Here is an 11,030-nt window from a genome sequence, read left to right as displayed (position 1 = left end):
CCTCATATTATAAGAGTACTTTTCGTCGGCTCTTGACCGCACGGAGGGCATATTATAAATACTTTTCATATTCGTCATAGTCGGTGTGTTGTTCTACAATTATAAGTTCCCAACTCTCGAGTGTTTGAGAGTACATTTGGATTCAGAATTAAAATAATTTTGATTTTAATTTTAATTTTGATTGTGAAAAAGAACAAATGAGATGTGATTATAAATTTGACTTGGAAAACGCGTGTTTTTGTTGTGTAGTGTGTTGAGTTAAAGTTAAAGTTAAAATTTTTAACTTGAAAAATGTGTATTTTTGTTGTGCAGTGTGTTGAGTTAAAATTAAAGTTAAAGTTAAAATTTTTTGTTCCAGAATCCAAACAGAGCCTGAATGTCCGATGTAAAAGAAGAAAATCCGAACTCATCACTCACTATATATAATGGTTTTCCATCGTGCCAACTGACAATGAATGGAAAAAGAATCTCGACTAACTTCGTCTTTTTTTTTTTTTTCTAAATGAGTCAACAATACCTGGTACGGCCGAATAAATCATGCATATTTAGTCGAAACCCTTATCCTTTGGCATACTACTTGCTCTCTCCCATCAGTGACTGAACTCGCCCTCGGCCAAGATGATGCCGGGGGTGAGAATCTATATGAGGATGCTCCTTTTCTAATCAAAAGCTTCCAATTTAATTTTTGAAGCAATAAGTCAGGGGAAACAGTTCTTAGTTATTGGTATAAAAAATAGATTAGCTGATCCTTTTCTCGAGTCTTCACAGACACACTTCCCTTGGCATGGTAAGATAATCTGAACAGGGTTCATTAAGAACTTGATCTCTAAAAGGTCTCCTGATAGGGGTTCACATCCTGGCAAGGGCAATGAAGAAAAAGGCGATAAGAGCGAGTAAGACTAGATTATAGCTAGACCGCAGATGTTAGACAGCTCCTATAGGAAGAGGTCTCGAGTCACCCATCTCCTCTGGAATAAGGTTCATAATCATAATAAATTCACATACTTTATTTTTCAGTTAGTTTTAACGGTTTTTTCCTAGTACTTGATTAATGGTATCACGCGACACCCGAAAACTTATCGAGTGTGCCTCGATTTAAATTTTAAATAAAGTTATTATGAGGGTTATTTTTCGAAATAGCACGAAGTTTACCTTTATATTATTTCTAACACAATCTTTTGAAAAATGCACATTAAACAACTGTTAATTTGGTATCATGGCCAGTACAACTGTAGAATGTAATGGATAACTAATATTCCACTAAACATGTGTTATTTAAGGGCAAATTCGGTATTTCACCATATGAATATTTGGTGTTAATTAAACAGACAGGATCAAGAGGTTACAAAATATCTTTTAAATGGATAATAATCTATTTTAAATAGAGAAAATCGTATTATTGTCTTGAACCAACCAATCAAGTGTAAGTACAAAGATTCATGACTCCCTCCTCCACACCTATAAATAGGAGTCCTCATTCTTCACAAAGGTGACTTTTGGATAGTTGAAACTTCAAAGAGTTCTGAGGAGAAGAACAAGCACTCTGCAAATTAAACGGAGTGTCAGAAGATCAAAAGGCCTCAGGATCGCATGAACTCTTAGGGTTCAAAGGAAGAACGCCAAGAACGAGAAGATCAATCGGATGAAGCATACACGCACCGACGATTTTTAAAAGGTGTTCATGTTTAAAAGAAGGTATCTGAACAAGCGTGAAGCCTGGAGTTCCATTTACATGAAGACATTAAATCGAAGCCTAATCGCAAAGTTTCGAGATCAAGTCCCGAAGACTATCTTAATTGACTCATTGACCTCCCTTTTAGAAGACGAAGTTCGTTACCAGCTGGACTACCACCTTGGTGGTTTGCACCCAGAGAGTTGAACTCTTAAGGATGCCTACAAATTATCAGCCACTAAAATTCCAGCAATTTGACGGGAAAGGGAATCCTAGGCAACATGTCACCCATATTGCGGAAACCTGTAACAATGCTGGGATCGAGGGGAATCTGCTAGTCAAACAGTTTGTGCGACTGTTGAAAGGAAATGCATTTGACTGGTACACCGATTTGCAGCCACGGTCAATTGACAGTTAGGGGCAGTTGGAGCGAGAGTTTCTGAACATGTTTTATAGCACAAGACAAACCGTGAGTATGATTGAACACACTAGTGCATGCTAGTTGAAGGATGAGCCTGTGATGGATTCCATACGACTGTGGAGAAATTTAAGTCTTACCTGTAAAAACTGTTTGCCTTTACAGTTAAGATTTAAATTGATAGTTGACAGTCGCTGATTGGATCTCTTTGTGGAGGGAGATGTTTTTCTACAAAGAGACGCATCGCCGGCTCCGCGATGCGTGCAGTGGGGGTGGTCTCTCAGCCCGTGGCTCCATACGCCACGTGGCATCTCTAACGAGGCCAAAAGCCCCCGCTTCACTTGGTCTTATATTGTCAGCTTTGTGCTGGCTGCTTTTACGGTCTGCTAGCACTAACGGATCAATGATTTGGGAAAATCACATTAAGTGAGTCCCACTGGGATGGCGGCAAACCATAACATGCTTATGTATAAATCTACATGGATGTATATAATATATATGTGTACATACTGTCCATGCACATAGAGTTGCCCTTCGTCCCAATATTTTCTTATTGGAAAAATGACACTGTTGGTTCTAATTGTTTAGCCTTTTTTAACTTTGAGTCCTAAAAGTTTTAAAAGGGGTAATCAAGTCCTATAAGTTTGGAAAAAATATCAGCATTGGTCCTAAATCTAACTGATCGTTATCGTTAGCCTACGTGGACTTCACGCCGTCAAAGTGACCGTTACTGTGATGACGTGGCACGTTCCTATTAGTTCGACTCAACTATAAACTTTTTAAAATTGAATATTAATCCCTCATTTTTTTCAATTTCGAAAAATGCCCCAGGTCGGCACTGTTCATCGTCTTCTTGGGGAACCAGGTGGAGCACTGTTCATCATCTTCTTCATCGGTGAAGAAGGCCATTTCCGTTGATGGTGGACTCGTGAAGCTTGACGAGCACCTAGAGCGTGTAGAGCTGCCATGCGAATGCTATCGACAAGCTAATAACTCCCCACGTCCTATAGCAATCAACTGCTGTTAGCGGTCGAAGAACTTTCCTGGACAAGTTCAAGCATTTGGCTTCGGGGCCTACTATTTAATTAAATTGGCATAAAGTCACTTACCGCCCGAGGATGGTCAGTGCCACCAGAAGCACGAGCGCTTGAATCCCGATCCCGGAGCAGAGCTCTCGAAATCTTCTCCGTCCAAGCTCTTCCCCCCTCAAAACCCACAAAAGATCGTTCCTTTCCTACTACTCCAAAAAAACCATCAACATAAAGATTTGATCGGTCCGTAAAGCTCCTTATTCAATGGAACCGAGACGAGTCTCGACAGCATAAAGATTTGCACATTATGGAATGAACGCTGCTCCCCCTTAGACACTGTTATTTAGACGCAAGTTGTGTCTGTGTTTGGCTTGAATGAGAAAATTAACTACTAGCTGTGGCGGACGCTCGAGATGAAAAGAATACATATCAGAATCGAAATGAATGTATCAAAGAAAAGAATATAGGCACAGATGCAGAGCAGGTCCTGCATATCATTGACATATTACGAACCGGCCAAGGAGGCCAATTGATCTTCCTAGACCACATTATCAGCTTCACTGTTCAGCCAAGATATATAGAATACATACACACTTGGCCGTTAGGGGTGTGCACGGGTACCGGGTATACCCGGAACCGGTCGGAACCTATCCGTTAGGGTAGGGTACGGGTAGCACGTATTGAAAATAGGGTAGGGTCCGGGTATCAAAATAAAGAACCGGTAACATCCGGTTCCGGTTCCGGTTCCATCGTATAGGGTACCCAGAACCGGAACCGGAACCGAGAACCGAAATCGGTATTTGGAACCGGTATCAAGAACCGATATCAGGAATCGGTTCTGGAGCGGGATTGACAACCGGGGCAAAATTGGGTCTTCTTCTTCGTCTTCTTCAGAAGTTCTTTTTCAATTAAACACAACCCCACTGAGTCACTGACTCCCTCTCCCTCCCCTCTTCGTCTTCTTCTTCCTCCGACGCTCCCTCCGACCCCTCCGCGACCTCCCATCCTAGTTCCCAGTCGTCAGCGTTGCGTGAAGCCAGCTTCCCCTCCCCTCCACCATTCGGTGGTCACTTCGATCGGTGGCCGAAAGGACATCCCTAATCCGAGCCTTTTCCTGTGGGTACTCTTCTTAAGAGGCTCAATTTGCGATTTCCCACTTCTATATCGGAGTGAAAGGTAATTTCTCCGACCAATTTCATGTTATTCCGTCAAATTTCATCATTCTCGGTGGTTGGGGTTTTCAGTTTTCTTCACTACTTGCCTTGGAGTTTCGCTCAAGAACACGAAATGTTCAAATGAAAGTTCTGTCTCTGCTGTTGATATTTTTTATGCGGCACGTAGGTAATTGAAGCTGTTGTCGGAGATGCATATCATTTAAATACCCTAGCTATTTAACAGCACGTAGGCAGCCAGCAAGCTGAATGAAAACAACGAGCTCTTGCAAATACATAGGTAAAATATTTATGAATATATTTCACATCAATATGCTTCAATAATCAATATGTAATGGAAATTTCAGGAACATATATTATCATAAATCCAGAAGCAGAGCATACTGCATTGAACATCAATAATTAATTCATGAAACTTACATTGGTTGATTGGATTCCCTGGATGCTGCATGTATACAGCAGTAGCTGATTCCACAATACCCTAGCTATTTAACAGCACGTAGGCAGCCAGCAAGCTAAATGAAAACAACGAGCTCCTGCAAATACATAGGTAAAATATTTATGAATATATTTCACATTAATATGCTTCAATAATCAATATGTAATGGAAATTTCAGGAACATATATTATCATAAATCCAGAAGCAGAGCATACTGCATTGAACATCAATAATTAATTCATGAAACTTACATTGGTTGACTGGATTCCCTGGATGCTGCACGTATACAGCAGTAGCTGATTCCACCCATTATTGCAGCGAATATACCAACTAAGACAGCATATATATGGTGACTTCCCTGAAAGTACACGACACCCAGTTCCCCAGCCATACTCAAGCCTCCTGCAAAGTTCAACAATTATAGCACAAAATTGTAAAACAACCGTATATTCACGAGAAAGCATAAGAGGAAATTCACAGCACAAAAATACCCTAGCTGATGTATTGTTGTGGCTTATCACATGGTTTGTAGAGGTGCAACAGTTTGCTATAGTACCTTCAAGTTTCTAACTAATGTGCTGTGATTAACTGGTTATATACTGGTATTGCAGATGGATAATTGGAGTAGCAATTGGACATATTGTAAGGACTTATAGATATTTAGTTTTGTAGATTGATTGATGAGACATAATATTTTTTATTATTGTGAATTAATCTAAATTTATATCGTATTATATTTGCCGTGATTACTGATTATGGATGGAATATTTTCGATTTTATTTAGCGAGATAAAAAAATTTACAGGTTCCAACAGGGTACCCGGAACCTGTGGTATACCACAGGTTCCGGGTAGGGTCCGGTTCCAGGATTCAACAGGGTAGGGTCCGGTTCCAAAATCTTGGAACCGGTCCTTTACAGGGTAGGGTCCGGGTATCATGAAAATAACAGGGTACCCGGAACCGATCACCCCTATTGGCCGTGACCACGAATACCAAAATACATTGAGGACTCTGCTCCGCCAGTGTATGAGGTTCACTACTACTATACGTGTATAGATCTCTTTATTTTGAGCTGATATCAACGGAAATGGCCTGCTTCACCGATGAAGAAGATGATGAACAATGCTCCACTTGGTTCCCGAAGAAGACGATGAACAGTGCCGACCTGGGGCATTTTTAGAAAATGAAAAGAATGAGGGATTAATATTCAATTTTAAAAAGTTTATAGTTGAGTTGGACCAATAAGAACGTGCCACGTCATCACAGTAACGGCCACTTTGATGGCGTTAAGTCCACGTAAACTGACAGTAACGGTCAGTTAGATTTAGGATAAATGCTGACACTTTTTTCTAAACTAATAGGACTTGATTACCCCTTTTAAAACTTTTAGGACTCAAAGTCAAAAAAGGCAAAACAATTATGACCAACAGTGTCATTCTCCCTTTTCTTATTATATATGTAATCTCGATGTCGGATGATAATTTAGGTAAAGAATGTCATTGTAGAAACCAGATCGGATATATAATTTTGTTGGAGAAATTTCATTTAAATAGAGGGGGATATCTGACAAAACGGTTATTTAGCGGTTCTCTTTTTTCAACAGAGCAATCAGAGACGGTTGACGAGCCCCAGAAATAAAACATCATTTTGAGTTGCTTTCCCATCCTTTCTAAGAGCAAAACACCGTCACTCAAAAACTCTAGAGTTTCAGCTTTTATTTGTAGTCTTTTATTTAGATTTTCTTTTTTCTTTTTTCTTTTGGTAATAGAATCGATGGGCTCTATTGTAAATGAAAAAGCAAAAAAGTAGAGAGAACATGGCTCTGGAAATTCAACTATAAATATTCATCAAGCTTCAATGAGTAATTGAATATCTATTCCACTTTGGTTTATGATACCTTATATGAAGTTGAATCGGCACTTTCAATTGATCATGAATAAGAATCCGAGTGAAAAAAAATAATGAACCTCTGGCCAACACTATGGAAAGCAAGCGCGTATGGGTTCTAAGGATGGTCTGGTCCAATTTGGAAACTTTACATGGTATTGACTGGGATGCTTCCATCAACTCGTGTTGAATGTCATAATAATGATATTTTTTTGGTGACAAGAGAGATTATAAGCCAGTACAAGAATGATGAAGGTAAATAAAGTGGCACCTCTTGATTTCCAAGGAAAACGTGTATAATTACATTATACTCCTTTGACAAGTGTAATTATATTTATCTAATCGTTTGCCTATCTATTCAACAATTATCAGATCCCCCAAAAATTAGGGTTTGATTTGTTTGCTGCAAATAAGAAAAATGGAGTTTGGGATTCCTTTTGTTTTCTTCCAAATTCATCGTCACCGCGTAATATACATAATTGCTCTGAGTCAACGGACCAGTATGCGAATACACAATTTTGCCTCGATTTGTTTAAAAAAGCGTCTCTCTTTATCATAAGACTATTTCTACTTTTATTTCCATAAAAGTCTTACTTACGATATATAAGAGATGATCTTGGTATTCGTTCTTGTCATATGTTTCAATCTAGAGAAATAATTTCTGATCTGCTGTTATTGGATCCTACCTACCTGCTCTATGATAAACGGAATCATGGGAAATTATATGAAGTCTATCGATTATTTGCTTATTTCTTAAATTATATGTTTCTCTTTTTTCATCGATGGGCTCTTCTATATTCCACTTGGAGAAAGATTGACACATGCGCTGCCAAGGAATCAATGTAATCGAATGAAGCTATCCATGAACCAAAGGAAACAACCCAAATGAAGTCTGATTAATCCAAGACAAGGGGGAAAAACAGAAAATTTAATCAACTTATGAGCGAAATCCACTAAATGACCATACATATGACTAAGAAGAAGAAGATGATGATGATGATGATGATGATTGTAAACATCTGAACGATATTGACCCCGGGTATCGATATCGGGCATCAACAATGACGAAAATGGCTCATCACGTCACTAACAAATGAAAGATAATATGGGCATGCATGCAATAAACGGAGAAGCAAACTACTACTACAAGCAATTGGCTTTCAAGTTTAGGTTTCTTTTTTCCCATTCTTCTACGAATTACCCAGCTCCTCCGTCATCCGCTGTTGGAGGGGAAGACACACACTGACAGAGAGAGAGGAGCTTCTCAACCAGGAGCTTAGAGATCCTGACCTTGATGTCTCCTCTCTTCGGCGGAATCCTCACCTTCAGTGGCTTCTTATTTGGTGTTTCAATCTCATTCTCTCTCTTCCCCATTGCTCTTGATTATTGATCTTCTCTCCTCTCCTCTTCTAGTCTGAACTGTGAAGAAGAGTTTCAGAAACAGAGCAAAAGTGAGAGAGACAGGGCAAGAAAAGCATGGAGGGGAGGAAGACAGTTGGAAATGGAATGAAAAAAGGGGAGAAAGATCCGACACTTTATACAGGGTTAGTCTACAATTCTTTTGTAAATAATTTTTTTTATAGGGAGAAGGCACACGTTCCATGATAATGAAGAGATTTTAAATTCGATATAAGATTGCCCGTATTCTTTTATTAGTTATTTTAAATTCGATATAAGATTACCCGTGTCCTTTTATTAGTTATGAGAATTTTTTGGTTACATAAAACGAGGTCTATAGCCTAATACATTGAAACAGAAATTCTATTAGCTAATAAAAGCGCATGGGTGCTCTTAATTAATATCAAAACTTGAACATCTGGATTACCAAGCGAAACCATGCACCACTACATTATACCTTTCAATTTCTATACCGAAACAAACCTCCTTTGTAATTATTATATGGGTATATGTACAGGGGCGAAGCTAGTGTGTTAGCAGGGGGGCAATTGCCCCCCTTGAACTTTTATTTTTTTCAATTTTACCTCAAAAGTATGAATTTTTCTATGTAAAATTTATATTTTGCCCCCTGAATAAAAATTCTGGCTTGGCCCCTATATATGTACATACATCTTGTGCCATAGTTTCTCCTCGTAGGGGTCATTCTCATTTTGGCCTTAGTCACATGAGGCGCTGATCCTGATAAATAGAGACGACATTAGCGTAAGCTCTTATTTTCCCGGTGGAGAGACCTGAACATATGAATTTTGTACAACTGCATGGTTCGTCTTGCTTCTGAAGCTTTCCTCTCTTTCTAATTACTATAGGAGTCCAACTAAATGGGAAATCTCCCTTTTTTATTATTATTCGGAAATCAGGAAATGTCCTTTTCTACTAACCCTTTTCTCTTTCTTTTCTGGGATATATTTGTGTATACGTATATGTATATTTGTGGAAACAGAGTTCGTCTTGCTTTCTGAAACAGGGGAGACTGGGAGTTGGAATTTCCTCTCTTTGTAATTATAGGAGTCAAACGAAATGGGAAATCTCCATTTTTTATTTACTTTCCAGAAATGAGGAAATCTCCTCAACCTTTTTCTCTTTCTTTTTCTTAATATATATATATATATTCTTTTTTTTGTGGTGCCATGATTATAATATTTTCTTGATCACATGAAATTAAAAAGTATATATTTTTTGGGTAAGCTAAAAAGCATATATTGCTTGAGCAAAAAAAAAGAGTATATATTGACGGAGGGAAATAATATTCCCATTCGAAGAGCTTTAATTTCTGGTACAGTAATTGTTCAAATAAATATATAATTACATCGATTCGATTTGCATTAAATAAGCTTCAATTCCAAGCCTTAGAGACATTTAGTGGACAAAGGAATAAGATCCCCTTTAGTATTTTGGAATGAAATGGAATGGAATGAATTTTATATAGAGAAACATAATAGTATTGAGTCAAAAAAATATTATTTTCTTTAATGATAATCACAAAATGAAAGAATATAATTATAATATTAGATTTATTTACCAAGATATCATGTTATATATATTTTTAGATATATGAATCAAATGAATATATATGATGGTTCATAATATATACCATGAAATAAGGGAATGACCGTTCCCTTTTTTAATTGAGGGAATATCCATTCCATCAAAATAAATGAAAAAAATAATTATAAGGGAATGACATTTCCAATATATGTCTGAGATACTAATGAAAAAATAAGGTGCAATGAAGAAATAAGTATTTTATTACAATTCATTCCATTTTCGTGTGAGATCAAAGGAAGATTCCCGAATGTCGCATCATATAGCCTTGAAAGATCCTTCTCGCCCGGTCGCTCGTTGCTTCTTTTTCTCACTGGCAGGGGCATTCCTCCGCGGACCGCTGTTGACTCATTGCTCAAATGGGACATATTCCCATATTTCGTGTGTCTTTTGCGATCCAACAATCTTAGATGCAATCTATGTCGTCCAGTCAAATGAAGAGAGCAACCTGTGTCGCTCATTTGATTAGAGCAAAATAAGAAAAAGAAAATCTGTTATTTTATTTTATCCTTTTTGGACCAAGCAAAGATGCTTCAGTCAATGAATCATGAGGGACAACCAAGCATTTAGCCTGCCGATGATACGTGTCAACGTCTCCTGTTTCGTCGGAGTTTTCTGCAGAATCCGTAAGAGGAAGTACAACTAGCATTTATTAACTAAAGAAAAAGTACAAGTAGCATTCACCTTTATTATTTAGAATTAATAATCCAAGAAAACAGCAACTGTATCTTCTTCTTTTTAAATTTTAATGTGAATTTTATTTTTTAACATAAAAAGACATGAATTTTAATTTTCTTGTGACATTAGGCACATATGTCATTTTCCGTCCATTTTGCTGACATGGCGAAAACGGTGCATGCGTGGCGAACATTGTTACAATAAAAATAATAATAAATTTACAATAAATTAAAAAAAATGCTTTGATCTAAGAAAGGGTGAAGGTCTCTGGCTAGCCACCGCCCACCTCTAGTCACCACATACCCGATAAGGGTCGCTAGTGATCCCAGAAGGCATCCGCGACCCCAATCGGGTCGGGGATGGGGGTTGCCGAAGTCGAGGTTCCACGCGCCTGCCAGAATCGGAAGAATTCTCAAATTGGCGATTCTCCTGATTCCAGCGGGTGGAGCCTCGATTCCGACCTCCAATTCCCTATTGGAGTCACCAGCGACCCCAATGGGGAGGCAGTGTTCGGCGGTGGCAGGCAGAGGGCCCTCACCCTTTCTCGGATCAAAGCTTTTCTCTCTCTTTTTAAAAAAATATTTAGTAAATTCTTTATTATTTTGGTTAACATGGCGCAACGACGTTCGCGACGTAGTCACTATTTTCCACCACATCAGCAAAATAGATTAAAAATGACACAAATGCCTACCGTGACAAGAAAATTATGGTGCGTTTGGTTTCAGAGTTAAAGT

At 38.3% G+C, this 11,030-nt stretch overlaps 1 long non-coding RNA gene across 1 annotated transcript; it reads left to right on the top strand.

The window, feature by feature from the left end:
• Window positions 1-3,974: 3,974 nt before the first annotated feature.
• Window positions 3,975-5,488, top strand: LOC116194635. Its single transcript, XR_004154472.1, has 2 exons — window positions 3,975-4,297; window positions 5,344-5,488. It is a non-coding gene; the product is annotated as an uncharacterized LOC116194635 (long non-coding RNA).
• Window positions 5,489-11,030: the final 5,542 nt, after the last annotated feature.

Source organism: Punica granatum, chromosome 2 (genome assembly GCF_007655135.1).
Source record: "Punica granatum isolate Tunisia-2019 chromosome 2, ASM765513v2, whole genome shotgun sequence".
In the NCBI taxonomy this organism is placed as follows: domain Eukaryota; kingdom Viridiplantae; phylum Streptophyta; class Magnoliopsida; order Myrtales; family Lythraceae; genus Punica; species Punica granatum.
This window is presented reverse-complemented; position numbering and strand designations above follow the sequence as displayed.